This window comes from Poecilia formosa, unplaced genomic scaffold, assembly GCF_000485575.1.
Source record: "Poecilia formosa unplaced genomic scaffold, Poecilia_formosa-5.1.2 Scaffold579, whole genome shotgun sequence".
Classification (NCBI taxonomy): domain Eukaryota; kingdom Metazoa; phylum Chordata; class Actinopteri; order Cyprinodontiformes; family Poeciliidae; genus Poecilia; species Poecilia formosa.
In genome coordinates this window covers 91,303-91,760 of record NW_006800518.1, presented here as the reverse complement: position 1 = coordinate 91,760, position 458 = coordinate 91,303, and positions in this window count along the sequence as shown.

Genomic DNA, 458 nt, shown 5'->3' with positions numbered 1-458 from the left:
ATCCATCAGGTTCTGATCCAGTCATCAGAACCTGATGGATGTCCCACACTGTCCTGAAGATCTGTGTGGACAGAGCCTTCACTTCCACTGTCCCCAAGCTCTGGGACTCTGTCTCCACCAGCATCAGATCTGCTGACAGTGTGGACAGTTTGAAGTCCAAGTTCAGCACCAACTTTTTAAAATGTCTACTGGTGATTCTGGTTTTTCTGGTCTTCATCCTTGTAGTTCATCTTCCTCTTTCTAACTTCTTTGTTGTCATGAAATGCGGTGAAGATCTGGTGAGGATGACACCGAAAACCCAGGTTGGAATGAATAAAGGTTGGTTTAATGATGAATCCAGAATTACACAAGTCCAAAATCCAGGCAGCACAACAAGAGCGGAAGGCTAAGTCCCAATCGGCTGGTAACAACTGGTGACACAATGGACAAGGCTAAACGTGACGAGATGACTGGCAAGA